The sequence below is a fragment of the Anser anser genome (assembly GCF_964211835.1).
Source record: "Anser anser genome assembly, chromosome: 1".
NCBI classification, from domain to species: domain Eukaryota; kingdom Metazoa; phylum Chordata; class Aves; order Anseriformes; family Anatidae; genus Anser; species Anser anser.
The window spans coordinates 104756402-104771389 of NC_139720.1; positions in this window are offsets into that span (position 1 = coordinate 104756402).

Below are 14988 nucleotides of genomic sequence, written 5' to 3' on the forward strand. Positions count from 1 at the left end.
ACACATTGCCTGTCTTTTGTCCTGGCACTGGGCACCACTGAAAAGAGCCTGGCTCTATCCTCTTTGCACCCTCCCTTCTGGTATTTATATGTGCTGATTAGACTTCCCTGAGCCTCTTCTCCAGGCTGAACAGTCCCAGCTCTCTCAGCCTCTCCCCATAGGAGAGGTGCTCCAGTCCTTTAATCATCTTTGAACCCTTCTGTTGGACTTTTTCCAGTATGTCCATGTCTCTCTTGTACTGGGGAGTCCAGAACCGGACACAGCACTCCAGGTGTGCCTTCACCAGGACTGAAGAGGGGAGGGTTACCTTCCCTCAGCCTGCTGGCAATACTTTGCCTAAGGCTGCAAAGGCGCATTGCTGGCTCATGTTGAACTTGGTGTCCACCAGGACCATTTCTGTCAAGCTGTTTTCCAGCTGGGTGACCCCCAGCATGTACTGGTGCCTGGGGTTGTTCCTCCCCAGGTGCAGGACTTTGCACATCTTGTTGAGCTTCATGAGCATCCTGTCAGCCCATTTCTCCAGCCTGTGGAGGTCCCTCTGGATGACAGCATGATCCTCTGCTGTATCCACCACTCCTCTCTGTTTTGTGTCATCAGCAAACTTGCTGAAGGTCCACTCTGCCCCATTATCCAGATTGTTAGGGAAGATGTTAAACAGGTTTGGACCCAGCATTGACCATTGAGAGTATGCTGCTAGTTACTGGCCTCCAACTAGACTTTGTGCCACTAATCACCACCCTTTGGGCCTGGCTGTTCAGCCAGTTTTCAGTCCACTTTACTGTCTGCTCATCTGGCCCATACATCAACAGGTTCTCTGTGAGATTCTTATTTGGGATAGTGTCAAAGGCCTTGCTGAAGTCCAGGAAGACAATGTCCACTGCTCTTGCTTCATCTACTAGGCCACTCATTTCGTCATACAAAGCTATTAGGCTGGTCAAGCATGATTTCCCCTTGGCAACTCCTGATTACCACTACTGATCTTGCCCTTCATATGCCTGAAAATGGTTTCCAGGATTACCTACTCCAGTGGTTTTCCAAGAACTGAATTGAGTGTGATTGACATGTAGTTTCTGGGGGCCTCCTTCTTGCCCTTCTTGAAATCAGGAGTGATGTTTACTTTCCTCCAGTCTTCAGACACTTCAACCAATCATAATTATCAATCAAGGATTATTCAGAGTGGCCTCACAATGACATCCTGCATCCCATCAGGGCACTTTACGTATGTCCAATGTGCTTAAGTATTATCTAATAAGCTTATCCTCTCCCACCAAGGATACATCTTCCTTGCTCCAGCCTTTTCCCCTGGACTCTAGGACCTGGGATTCCTGAAGGCCAGTCTTACTAGTAAAGACTGAGACAAAGAAGGCATTCAGTACCTCAGCCATTTCCATCACCTGTATAACCAGGCCCAACCAGGCCCACTGTCTCCTTCAGCAGTATCTCCTTCTCCTAGTCTACATTTGGTCACGTATGAACTTACAGAAACCTTTATTGTTGTCTTTGACATCCTGGGTCCGACTGAGTTCCAGATGAGCTTTTTTTTTCCTAACCTCATCCCTGGATGCTCATTGCCTCTGTATTCTTCACAGGTTACCCGTCCATGCTTCTACCCTCTGTATGCTTTCCTTCTGTGTTTGAGTGTGACCTGGAGACCATAGTTCATCCATGCAGGCCTCCCAGCATTTTTGTTCTTTCCTGCACACTAGGACAGACCTCTCTTGAGTTTGGAGGAGGTGACTGCTGAATATCAACCAGGTATTTTGGACCCCTCTTCCCTCCAGGGCCTTATCCTGTGGAACCTTACCAAGCAGCTCTCTGAAGAGGCCAAAGTCCGCTCTCCCGAAGTTGAGGGTTGTCTCCTTGTTTTTTGGCCTGCTGCCTCCTCTCAGGAACTCCACTATTTCATGGTGACTACAGTGAAGTCTGCCTTCAGCCTCCACATCCCCAGTGAGCCCCTCTTTGTTTTTAAGTATGAGGTACAGCAGAGCACCTGTCCTCACTGGCTTCTTTATCACTTCTGTTAAAAAGTTGTCATAAGCGTTCTCTGGCAACCTTCTGAATTGCTTCTGTCCTGCTGTGTTGCCCCTCCAGTAGGTATGGGGCATGGTTAAAATCCTCCACAATTACCAGGGCTTGCAAGTGTGAGGCTGAAGAAGGCCTCATCTGCTTGTTCTTTTCTGATCAGTTGGCCTACAGGAGACACCCACTACAATGTCACCCGTACTGGTGTGCTCTTTAATTCTTGTGTTGCTCACATCCTTGTGTTGGCTCCTCATCCATCCCCAGGCAGAGCTCCAGGCACTCCAGGCAATCTCTCACATAAATGGCAACTCTACTTCCTCGTCATCCCAACCTGTCCTCCAAAACAGCCCGAATCCCTCCATTGCAACACTCCAGCCATATGAGCCAGCCCACCACGCATCTGTGATCCCTGTGAGACTGTAGCCCTGCAATTGCACACACATTTCTAGTTCCTCATGTTTATTCCCCATGCTACATGCGTTAGTGTGCAGGCACTTCAGAATGGCACCTTGATTTCCTAGAAAGGGTCTATTATTGTTTTGTTTTGTTTTGTTTTGTTTTTTGATCCTCCAACAGGGTCCCATGGTAGAAGAAAACAAAACCCTGTTGCAGATACCAGCTCTGCAAACAGTTGTTGACACACTAGCCCCTCCTCCTCCTCCTTTTCACACCATTTCGCCTTTCTGGTAGGATGGAGGAGAGCACCGCCTGGGCCCCCATGCCCTTGACTATGACCCTAGAATTAACACTGCAAATGGTGGAAATATCAAGCTTGAGTTACTTGTAAATTGGCCAAACTGTGATAGCTTGGACTGAAATTTGTACTTTTTGTTTGAAAAGTTCAGTAGAAGACACTTAGTTCTGAAAATGAGGTGAGGTAAAAATTCTTTGCTTTTGCTCATTTGAATTTGTTTTAGGTCTTGGCTTCCTAAATTGCAGTGATTCCATGCTTTTGAATGGAAAGTCAAAATCTAGGTGTGGTACGTGTTTTATAGTTCCTAACTGAGGGGAGAACAAAGCCCCTCCACCCTCCAGATATTAGCAATCAAATTTCTCCAGGTAATCGCCTTCTGAAAAAATATTTTCATTACACAGTTAGTAATGATTTGTGGAGTTGAACTGAAAAATTATCTGAAGCTGCTGTCTGGAGGTGCACTGAGCATGCTCCAGCTCATGCCTGCTGTTTGAATTCTGTGTCTGTCATTCCCGCACGAGTACCATAGGACACTCCGACTGGCCAACCATCCTTGCTATTGCAATTCTTGTTTGTCACTGTGGCACCACTCACCAATATTTGGAGCGAGAAGACTATCCCTTCTGTGCTCTTCCATGCATTTCCTGGTGCCCAAGTTACAATGAACACAGGAAGCAGTAGATGGCTGGGGAGCATGGGCTACAGGGAACGCAAGAACAGGGTTTGCCAGGGACTGAAGCACCCAGGATGAACATGTCAGCAGGGGATAAAATACCAGCATAGCAGCCAAGAGAAAACAGTGGCTGAGAGAGCAGAGTTTAAGGTCTGGCAGCAAACAAAAAGAAATGAAGGCACTAAGTAAGCATAAGAAGGCGTGAAGGAGAGTAGATGATGATGAATAGGCCAGGGGGAATGAAGGAGCACCCTCCTGACAGCAGCTTGGGACTTGGGACTCTGCAATTCAGCTTCCTTCCAGGACGAGCCCAGAAGGCCATGAGTGTTTCATGCTCCATGTATTTTGCCTGCTGTTGCTCCAGCTCCCCAGTTGGAAGGTGTCTGACCTGAAGCCCTGGAGAGCCAGACCCTGTTTCCCATGCAGCTTGGTCGGCATGTGTGTGTGACAACTGCACTATTCCTCAGCAAGAGGTCTATTGCTGTTAAGGTTTTATTCTTGGAAGGGAACTGAAACACATTTTACAAAGACACTGAAGCAGAAAAGTTAAGCAAGGAAAAGTAAAGAAATACTAGAATTGATGCTACTTGTAAGCTTGAAGTTCAGCCACCTGATTTGCAGAGATAATTATCCATTTCTTAATTAGATGATCACATATTCCTCCTCCCACAGGATCCTTCCTTTTTCAGCAAATGGGCTGTCTTTCAGTAGTCCCTTTCATCCTCACTCAATGTGCAGCTCAAGCTATTACTTAATGCATATTATATAACACTTAGACTAGATGCAGAATTATTCATTCCTTTTTTTTTTTTTTTTTCTTTTTTATCCTGCAGGGCTTGTACTGCTATATATCCATGGTTCATAAGCATTAATGGATGCATTTTATCCAGCAGCTCTTGCAAACAGCTGAGATTATTATCCCATTCTAGGGATGGGGAACTGAGTCAAAAAGAGATCAATGCTCCTGTTTTCAAGTATCTGCTGATTTTGGGTAGCTGCTTGAATAATACATGTGTTTCTTTTCCATGGAACTTGCTCTTCTTACAAGCTGGGTGGGACATGAGACACCTGCACGAGGCTAGGACACATGGCACAGGAACATGGGAGATTCATACCTGCAGATGGAGGTCAGGTGAGATACCCTAAAGCACCCAGAGTGTCATTACACACTGAATTACGTGTATTGTGTACACAAGCAGAGCTCCCATCAGCTTTAGCTGTGCATGGGAGCACACAGGCTGAGGGGTGGCTAGGAAGGCCCTGGGTACTGCGAGGAAGGATTGTTTTATGACCTGAGTCCAGGGGAGGTTGCTTTTGCAGATCCTGAGTGGTAGGATATGTCTTGCTGCTGCGTCAGGCTGGGAGCCTGGCCTTCTTGGAGGGGTGGGGTTTGAACCCCACCTTTTCTCTCACTCTTTCGCACTGGTGTGCATAAGTTGTCATTCGTTGTATCCTGTGAGTTTCTCTCCTTAGGTTACTGATTCCTCCTGTGGTTTGTGTGGGCAGCCCAGGGAACCCAGCTCCATCTTCGTAATCCCCCAGGTACCTGCATTAGATTGTGCAGCTCCTAAAAATCAAATACTTTGTGATTTTTATAACAAATATCACATTTATCCACAGGGCTCTCTTTCATAATCCTTGCCTCTGGAGTTCTGTGTTAACCTAAAAATCTGTGTTTGCATTCCCTTGTACAGAACTAACATACTCCATGCTGGCTATGGAATAACCCTTCACATGTACTGCTTTGGGCTTAGATACTAAAAGACAGATTGGAAGTGCTAAAATTCATCATTATTCTAAAAAATTCATGATTTTAAACAAACCCCCATGAATTTTGAGTGCTGGGAAATGACAATGGTATGCTATAAGAATTCTAGATCAGATAGGTAGAGTCTGTTTGAGGATTTGTAGCGATTAATAACATTTTCTGCTTATAAAGTAGCTCCTTAGGGGCCGTGACCTCTACTGAGAAATTTAAGGGGAAAATAGGAGTTCTGAAGGTTTTGCACAACATGAGATGTACAAGGTATCTGTATCCATCTTTCTGAAACAGAGCACATTCAAGCAGTAGACTAGTTCAAACAGCAGATTGAGCTAAAAAGTTTTTTAATTAGAGAATGTAGTGTTAACTGAAGCTGAAATATGTGCAAATACTTTGATACAAATCGACTTTTGTAAGGTATTTCATGGAAAAAAATGTGATAACTTTCAATAAAGGGGAAAGGTTTTGCTTCAACAATTGCAGAAAGTAACATTTCAATATAGAATTTCCAAATTATTTTTATTATGTAAAACAAAAAAATACTTTTTTTTTTTAATAGTAAACAGTATTTTTCTGGGGATATATTTTATAAAATACAGACATTTAGAAATACATATTTTTCTTTCCATTTTGGAAAAGAAAGACATTCAAAGCTACAGAACTGCCTTTAAATTGGAAAACCCGTATCTTCTCAGATCTATTTGGAAAAGTAAGAGACTGTATGGGCTTTAAGCATGAATTTAAACCACAAATTCTTCAGAATAGAAGCTGTCCTACAGTATGCTTTTACACACATGCTAACATAATTGGGACCTTATATTCACTGCAGCTGGTACCTATGTTGATGTTGTCGTAAAATTGGAAGTACAATGCTCTACCACAAGCAGGTTACTTAAACTTTCCACTTTACATTCCTTATTGAAAAATTAAAGTTATGGCATTTATCAAAAGACAAAAAAGTTTTAAAAGGAGAAGATAATAAATCAAAAAATGCAAGACTTGATCCACTGAGTCAGTAGAAAAATGGGCTTGTGATTGAAGTGTATGGTTGGATCTAAAATGTAGAGGATTGATTGATCTTAATTACTTTTACATTACATCTTATAACATCAACAGATACTTCTCAAGTAACATCTTTAATATTGTTTTGAAGCCAGTTTGTTGACATTTCACAGAATCCAGCCTTTTTTTTCTTGTTGTCGTTCCTTCTTTGTTTTGTTTGTTTGCTTGTTTTTGAAGACTTCTATTATGAAAAAAAACACCTTACACTGACTTTAATGGAAAGTATTGATAATCTTGTAAATCCTTTAATCTAGAATGATTCAAAACTGTTCATAGATTGAATATCTGCAGGGTACAGTAGTCAAATGCAAAAAGCTGCTCCACTAACCTGTATCAAGAATACTTTACAGTAATGGCATAAGAGAGAAGTAAAGAATATCTTCATTAAAGCTGTGGAAGGTTATCTTGGAAGAAATAACAAAGTTACTGTGGTGGAAAGGTAACAGACTTCAGAAGTCATTGTCCCTTGATCTTCATGTTATTCTGCAAGATACTCCCAGCGCACAGTGAGAAAAACGATACTGAATCTGGTATTATTTTATTATTACTAATTTTTTTCTGGTGGAAAATTTATCAGAGATTGCAATGAAATTAGATCACATTCATTAATAACTTTTGCCAAAATAAAATCAATGAAGTACTCAAAAATTGTTAAAGAATTCAGTTGCATATGCTAAATGAATGTGTAGGTAGTCTACATACAGTACACCTGCTTCAGCATGGCAAGTGAAGACCAGCCCATCCCAATTTAACACCTAGCTTGGCGCTGTTCTGGGAAGTGTTGGATCAAATGCTCTCCTCTGAGGGCTTCTGTGTACTACCAGACAGAAGATGTGTTTCAAATTTGGTTGAAGTAACTGAGAATTATTGTCAATAAAGAATTTTTGGATCCCTTTAGGTGGAAGAACTTAAAAGGACTGTCTGTTTTCCTTCAGGATTTTTGTGTTATAAAATGCAGAAAAGCCTATAAGCAAAATAATTTTGATTATTTGGGAAATACTTGGGAAAAAGTTTGGGATAAACTTGGGAAAAAGCTGATGATGATGGAAAATGAGAATTTCTTTGCTAAGAAATCAAGGACCTGACCAATAGTCAGTGAAGGCCATGGAACAATTTCTGTTGGCAGATTGACATCTAAAAAGTTTTGATCAGCTCCTGAGTGTGTCAAAAACTGGGTAGTTGACAAGGCTAAAATATAGTACTGTACTGCCATGCAAATATGCCTTTTTCATGAAGAAACTGAGGAAGAAATTTAGCACAAGCTTGCTAGAGCCGTTCTTGAGCTCACTCGGTGCCTGGTGAGCCTCTGCTGCCCACTGCCCTAGCTTAGTTTCCCTGCCACACATCATCCTGCAGAACTGGTCTCAACTTAATGCAGAGTTTTATCTTGCTGGATAAAACACACCATTCTCTACATCAGACCATCCATTTTCTAACCATGTTAAAAAAGGTGCAAGCATTAGTGTCCACAGACTGATAAAGCCGCTGAGCTAACCTTCCAGCAGTAGCATTTATAAACAAACATTTGTGCACACACCCAGGCACTGAACCTTCCCATATGTCTTTGGCTCCTTTCTAATCTATTAAATAGCAGCTAACAGAGGGGTAGCCTATTCCCCTACTTGTTAACTACCCCTACCTCTGGTCTTTGCCACAGAACCCATCATTTTCTTCTTCCCTATCCAAACTATCTGCTTTGGCTTCATCCTCCATTCCTTTCTCTGGATGCTCCCCTGTATCATTACTCCAGCCAAGGCTTCCTGCAGAGTCTTATGGGTTAACGTGACATAAAGTGAATGCACAATAGGAGGTGTTTTTCTAATTGAGTATCTGGAAGGACCTTATCAAGAAAAGGAATCTGCTCACTTGAGCAATGAATTGTGTAGTGACAGTCACACTGGCTTGCTTCCGTGTCTTTGTTTATTTACAGTTTTAAGAAGACTGGATGAAAGCCAGCTGTTGGCTCCATGTGAAAAGGCAAAGGAACAAGATGTCTACATTTACAATGAACTTTGGAAGCTATAATTTGTGTTACAGTGACAAACAAGTAGAGTACAATGTACCTAAATTTCAACTCAGAAAACCATTCCTCAGCCACATACATATACCACAAACCACACATTCACAAATCTGACTGCATAAAAAACACAGAGACCACACACACAGAGAACTATCCCAACACATCCTTTCTTAGGTTACAGATGAACTTGCATTTGCCTGTGTTACAAAACAAAAACTCGGGTTGGGAGAAACCCTGATCACCCTTCCTGCTTGGTCAAGAAAGATAAGAGTGAACTGACAGTGAGCACCACAGATCTATGTGGAACCTTGACTGGACTAAGATGGGGAGCTACAGGTCAAATCTCAAGCAGAGGCGCAGCATAAGAAGCTCAGCTTGGTACAGCAGTGAGAAAAGTTGAGGTTGAGAAAGTAATGGAGAGGTGTAGAACACGCAATACTCCTTAGGTGGTATAGGAACATCTTACTGTGTCCTCTAACATGTCTCTCTGACATGGTCTTTCCCTTGCATTTCATGATTATTTTTGATGTCATGAATATCGACTGCTTTTTTAATCTTTTCCAAAGTGTTATTTTTCATATCGCTGTGGCAAATACAATGGCAGTAAGTATCTGGGGTATTTGAGTGGAAGTATGAAAGGAATATAAACTGGCCTCTGTCACTGAGTAAATAACACACTCCTTTACCCATGAGTATTGTCTACACATGCACTTTGTAGAAGGCGTATTATATGTAAGTACTAGATTAAGTTTAAAAGAACATCTGTCTGTGATATGGGATTCTCCTTTTGCCTGTCACAGTGACTGAAGACCACAGAGTTAATAAATTCCTTCTCCAGTTCTGAGAATGTCATTGGCTTGTTTTCTTGTCCTCAGGGAGTTTTGCAGAGGAAGGATGTGTCAAGGCAGGCATGGGCTCTGTGATTCTCTTCTAGTCTGGAGCCTGCTCTTCGGAGACATCCTTTCTCTGGTTTCTCTGAGCCAGGTCCCGGTAACTGTACTGTACCTAATGGCTGCACTTGCCTACAGGGAGAATGGGTAGGGAGATTGAACCTACTCAACTCAAAGTTTTATGGCAAGTTGTTAAAGATATCTTAAAGGTCAGAAGTGGCAAGTGAAGAGGGGAGTTGTCTAAAGCAGTGCAAAAAGTTTATGATTATGATTAGTAAAGAAAAGCACTGGAATAAAGAAGAATTATCTTTGTGGGGCAAGTATCTGCAGGCAGGTAGCAACTCTGTACCTGGCATAAGGAGACATGCCTATAGCTAAGTCATTCAGTATGTTTTTCATAAAAAAAAAACAGTCTCAGTCTCTGTGGGGGTGGCAAAAATCCCATTTACTTTAAAGCTAAGTTGCATAAAAGCATATCAGAGTCGCAAAGAATAGATTGCAGAGAAGAATCCTGCTCTGCCACATAAGAAAAGTGTCCAAGGTGTGATCTAATACAGTACCTTTTCATTAGACATTTATAAGACCTTATGAAATGCATATGCTCTAGAAATTCCTCCTAAGAGGCAACATGAGCTGAATCCTGTTGGACTAACAGCAGTTCCCAGTGGACTGAGCGGCCAAAATAGCAAGACAGCTTTTCTGGGAGGTTGTGTTGCACCAGTAGGAAAGGCTGTGGATTTGGAACCTGCTGTTCTGTTCTGGCACAGGGAGCTCTGGTGCGTTCAGGTGGGCTTATCTAATGCTTGCTTATAGGAGGAGAGAAGAAATCCATCAAAGGCCACCCATAATTAAAATCCATCCTGTCCTGTTTCCTTTTGTCAACAGCAAACATGAAAGCATTGACCTTTTCTGAACGATTTCTACCTTACAATGTCTATCTGATTGTTTACAGGAGAGTAATTAAAGCTACAACACTAACTGGGGCAGTAGAGCAGGGACAGTTTCCTGAAGCAATGAAATCAACCAATACCTGAATGTTGTTATTGTCTGGCATGCAGCAGGATGTTGATGTTCAAAGAGCAAGTTGCTTTCCTTCACCTGAGGGAGCTTGAAGGTCCTTGGAGCCATTTCGCCAATCCTGGTTGCTGGTTAGGCCACAAAACCTGTGATGCTTTTGAGGTTCATTCTCAAGGTGGATTTCAGCACCTTTGATAAAGGCCTGTTTTAAATTAAACTTTGTGAGATTGTGTGTATTTTTTTTTTTTTTAACAATAAAAACCTTGCCTCAAAATGAAAAAAAGATCTTGTCTTCTTTCTTTAATCATAATTTCTCCTCAAATACAGCCCAAGGTTGCCACTACACAAGCATTGCATCTCAGTTAATGTGGCGTAATGACCACACGGAGACCAGGGTTCTTTTAGGATCAGTAACTGCTACTGCTTTATTGATGACATAACTTCAACTCTCTCTTACTGAGGGCATAACTTCATCATCTTCACTGAGGACAGGCTCCCTTCTTATCCCATTCGCCCCACAGCAGTACTTTTCCACTCACTATTCATTGGTCAACGACTTTGCCCGGCAACAGCAAACACCCAGCAACTTCCATGCCTTAACGGCTGGAGAACAAGCAGCCCAAGACAGCGTCAAGGCGTCTCCTGAATCACCCTTCTTTGTTCCCCCTAAACTCTTTACATTCCTGATGGCCCTATCGTTAAGAGTCCGATGTTATCACCAATCGTGGGGCTTATCGACCCCCATGGCCACACTCCCGCAAGTTAATTCATTCCAAAAATCCTCTCTGCGGTTTCCTTATTGGTACACTGTTTTTCGGGAGAAATGTATTCCACGAAGTGATATGGGTCACACGAGGAACCCTGCTGACAGAAGCAATTCACTTCTCGTGTCCTAGCCTCTCTCTGATGTTTCCTGATTATAAAATTGGGCGTGGGTGTGTGTTTGTGTGCGAATGCCAGCCATCATCATGAATATGAGGGATGTTCTGCTTTACTCCACCCCACCACTGAATAAAGATTTGAGGTGGTGATGGAATTTACTTTCCTCTGAAAACACAACGTCTGAGATAATAAAGTCAGTTCCTGTTAAAGCCAACCCTATTCCCCTACCCTATACAACACTCTTCCTTACCTTTTAGGAATTGCTGAACTCACACGGGAATCCTGCTAGGAGAGTCACCACATGCAGAAAGGTTGCTACACTTCCTTTACCTCCTGTCCCCCTTTAAGCTGGATTTTTTACTGTTTTTGTTATATATATATTTTTTTTCTGCTGCCTGAATTATTTCCCTGTTCTCTGACATTTTACTCCTGTTGCACCAGTGAGTCCTAACAGAGAAGTGGCTCTTTTGGCTACTCTCTTTTCACTTTTCATTACCTAAAACTAAAACTTCCCAGACAGCCTTTTCTTCCTGGCCCGGTCCCTGGATGTGGACTCCAAAACCATACAACTCTTTACTGTTCCAACTGGATCTTTGTGTTGGGAGCTTGGTGACAGGGCACATGGAGAGAAGGTCAAAAGGGAGGGAAGAGTCTTGCCAGTGTGTTGAAAGAAAGGGAACTCAGCTTTTAGCAAGAGTATTTGGAATAAACACCAAGAACTTTGAGAAAACTGTATTGGTTTTGTTATTTTTGTGTAATTTAAAAGGTTTTGTTCATATTTTGAAAATAAAGAAATATTTCACAGTAATTTCTAGTTGCCAAAATTACTTCCCCCCCCCCCCCCCCCCCGAGTAACTCAATAGCTGTGCTGAAAAGCTAACAGTGAATCAAAGTGATTTAGGCAGGAAAGGAAGACAAACTTTCCAAGGCCAGTAGAAAAAAGATTTTAACCAAAACTTGTAGCTCTCAAATACACAGAGGAGAGGAGAAACATGTCTATCTGAGACAACGATGAGTATATTCAGTCATAGCCAGTAGATGGCAGTAAAAGATGGGGAGTAATGAAGATTAAACCTGTAATTTAGAAACGGCCTGCGGGTTCTCATTTCTATTCAGAGACTTTACTGTGTCCTGGTGCCATACTCTGTTTACAGTTGGATTAGAAAGGCTGCATTGCATAGTTTCTTGGAGAGCTATTTTTTTTTTTATTATGACTTGTGTCTTTCTCCTTAGGTTTATTGGATGCACAAGAATGTCAATGTTTCTGTACAACAAATCTTTGTTTTCACAATTTAATCCCATGAATAAGATTTCCTAAAGAAATGTTGCAAGCACGATGGCCAATTTATAGGTAGGATCTCCCACAAACGGCTGAAACTCAGCTTCCCCTTATCAGTAACTAGTAAGTATGGTCCAGCAACTAAACAACAGCTCATAGAGAAAGTGAAGAGTACGGCCAGCTGACGTACAGATATACCCAGTGGAAGCAACTGGGAGCCCATTTGTCCACAGTAATGTTTGGTCAGCACTTGGATTAGCAAATTGAATACGGCAAAGAAAAATAATCCCAGGACGTTGAACAAGTGCAGTGGTCAAAGCCCAGGCTGTGCATTTTACACAAAGCAAAGCCTTGTGCAGCAGAATACTGCATAGGCATGCATTGTGTGAGCTGAATGAAAGGCTGGGCATTGTAGTTACAATGTCACTCTGGGATAGATGAGCACCTGGGCATTAAGGGACGTGACTATCTTCTGTCACAGCAAAAGGTGAAACATGAGAGTGTAAATCTGGCGGGAATCCTGGGACACAGATGTTTTACCCTGACTTTGCAGCCATGCTCATCACATCACATCTTTAGGAGATTTATCATGCTCCGTCCCCAAACCAGTTTGTTCCCCTCCTCCCCTCCCTCATAAATGCCCTCTAATTATCACCTGTAGTATTCCATACTTCTATGCTACAATCTGCTAAAGCTATGACATATAATTATATAAACTGTAATGAACATAACACAATTATGATTATATAATATAGAAAATACAGAATTAATGTAATTAATGTCATTACAATACATTAAAAATCTAAATCTAAATAAAACGTGCAGTTCAGATTGAAAGCAGGTTGACATTTTTCACAGAAAATGTCTTCTGACAAGAGAAAATTACTTCAAAGTTCTTCAAAATCTGCAACTTTTTCGGCAGGTAAAACTTTTCAGAGAAACTTTTTCAATAAAAATAGAAGCATTAATTCCAGGTTTTCTCAGGGGAAAGCCATTTAATCACAAGCTATATGTAACACTTAGAAGAAAGAGCATCCTTAAGCTGAGTCACCAGCTACCAAAGACTCCTGTTCTAGGCCTGCCTCTGCTGAGAGTGAGAGATCTCTCATGTCATGACCCTACAAGGGTTTAAATTAATTCTACCTTACACACATTGCGGGAGGCTGAACTTAATTTAATGGCTTCTGCCTGATACCCCAGAGGAATACATGTTCACTGAAGACTCTTCAACAAGACACTTTGGTAAGTCCCAATTTGTATGAATTTCTCCTTGAAATGTACTATTGTTCCTTTTCCTCTCCATTTCACAACTGTCACCATTTTAGAATCACAAAAAAAAAAAAATGTGGGAAGAAGGTCACCTAGTCCAGCTCCCTGCTCAAAGTGGGGCTAACTTCAGTGTTTGATCAGGTCACTCGTATTTTCTTGTAGAGCTGAGAAATCTAATAAAATACTGTAAATAGGACAACTGAAAAGCTCATTGAATGACAAGGAAATTCTTTGTCATGGCATTTCTTTAAGGCAGAGCTGAAGGCATTCACTGACATACCATTATTAATACAAAATTACTTGTTCTTGTTACAGTCTCTGCAAAGAAACAGTGTAAACTGCACGTGATTCCTGTTCCTGTTTTGTATAAAGTACAACCATCAGTTTGCACCAGGCATATATAAAACACAAGTTAGAGTGTATAAAACACTAATGCACTGACATACCTAGACAGGTCTTTATTGATGGTAGTGACTTGTACATTTTTTAATGCCATGAGAGCTGTTACCGAGTTCTGCTCACTGTCTGGTGAGGGGTGGCTTTGCCTTGCCAGGTATTTTCTGCAGTTAAATTTGGGGGTCAGTAGTCCTCTGAAGGAGTGTTAAAGCTGAATACCAGGTTAAGATATGAATCACAGGAGAACCCTTACAGGGTTGGGCTACAAAGTTTGCATTTGAAAAAAATTCTGCTTGGGTATAGCTTGACAGTGCCATGAAAGAGAAACCTTCTGGAGCCAATCTACATTTATATGTAAACTGAATGAACATAATTCTTCATTTTCTGCATACGAAGAACCAATTCAAGTCTTCTACATTCTGCAGGCAAAGCTTGTGTTGTTGTCCCAAAATATGGTGCGTGAACCAGACTTCTTGACTTTGGAAGGGGAACAGGGAGGGAAAGGGGCAGAGCTGGAAGAGAAAGGCAGGGGAGAGAGTGCAGCAGGACACAATCCTTCCAGCAGCAGCTCCCAAGCCCTCCCTCATGGAAAGCAGCAGCAAGCCTGGTCTTCCCACGCTGCTCCTGGAGGCTTGCTCCCTGCGATGTCCATCTACTTTACTGGAGACTAGGACTGTTCCTGTTGTCAGCATCTGCATGTAGTAAATGCTCCACTTCCTCATTTCTAATTTAGTTCTTGTCTGCTCTTAGGGATGGTTTCAGAGTGGCTGCCAAACACCAAGGCATCACATTCCTAAGGTGAGGGAATCTCTACACAGGGGTACAGGACCATCTCCCGGTGCAATATTCATGGGTAGCATGGCTGTTTCTCCAGCAAGCTCTACTAGTCAGGGTGAGAGCTGGTGAAACAGGATGTTGGGAGACTTCAATGACCAGCATTAGACAGAGGCTCCATGGCTCTCCTTCAGAAAGCATCAATCACAAGCATTTTTGGTAAGGTTGTTGCTCCCCTGGGGCTGCAA